The 858-nt window shown below is 71.8% G+C and overlaps 1 protein-coding gene across 3 annotated transcripts in view; it reads right to left on the reverse strand.

Annotated features, from left to right (window-relative positions):
* Window positions 1-197, reverse strand: part of SP2 (Sp2 transcription factor) — a 13901-nt gene extending 13704 nt beyond the window's left edge. For all 3 annotated transcript variants that reach the window (XM_014959019.1, XM_014959016.1, XM_014959018.1), the window contains exon 1: window positions 127-197. The gene's annotated coding sequence lies outside the window, so the exon portion shown is untranslated. The remainder of the gene's footprint in view (window positions 1-126) is intronic.
* Between the last annotated feature and the right edge of the window lie 661 nt (window positions 198-858).

An 858-nucleotide genomic window follows, 5' to 3' on the forward strand; every position in this document is an offset into this window, starting at 1 on the left:
CGCTCGGAGAGGGCGGGCCGGGAAGGCCGCACGCCCCTTCCGGGCCCGGCACCACTGTCGCTGCCGCCCCCCGCGCCGCCTCCCCCCGTTCCAGCGCGCCCGTCCCCGCCGAAGGCCCGCACAGACCGGCCGGAGCGGCGACGGCGGCTCCGACCCCCTCACGGCGCCATCTTCCTCCTCCGGGGCCTCCCGGGCACCGCCCTGAATAACCCGCCCCCTCCGCGGCCTCTTGGCCAATCGCCACCCGGATTGTCGACGCTCTGGCCAACAGACGGCGAGCTGCTTTACCGCTGGCCAATCCGCCGCCGTTTCCCTCCTTGATGGGCAGCTGCGCCGAGCAATAGGACCCGTGATGGAGTGACGGCTTACCCAATGGGCGCGGGTCTGCGGGGTGACGGACGGAAGCGGAGACCCAATGGGAGGGCAGATGTCTGATTGACAGCGCGGCTGGCTAATGGGAACAAGCCCAACCTGTCGCCATCCGCTGGTTGATTGACAAGCCCTCGAGGCGGAGGAGGTGGACTTCCTCGTGGGCGGGAGCCACCCCAAATCCGCCTCACGGTTGGCCACGGCCACTTTGATTGACAGCCAGAGTAGACAATGGGAGGCGCCAGGTGGCTGTATTCCGCTTCTGATTGGCAGCGCGCCCAGGAGGGGGTGGAGCGTCGGGAAGGTGGAAGCCGGATGACGGCAGCGGGGTCCCCGCGGGGGCGGGGAGTCCCGGGGATTCCCGGGACCGGGACCGGGACCGGGACCGGGACCGGGACCGGGACCGGGACCCGGACCCGGACCCGGACCCGGACCCGGACCCGGACCCGGACCCGGACCCGGCGGGGTCGGGGGGTGTCTCCGGTGCTC

The sequence above is a fragment of the Calidris pugnax genome, unplaced genomic scaffold, assembly GCF_001431845.1.
Source record: "Calidris pugnax isolate Ruff unplaced genomic scaffold, ASM143184v1 scaffold335, whole genome shotgun sequence".
NCBI classification, from domain to species: Eukaryota; Metazoa; Chordata; class Aves; order Charadriiformes; family Scolopacidae; genus Calidris; species Calidris pugnax.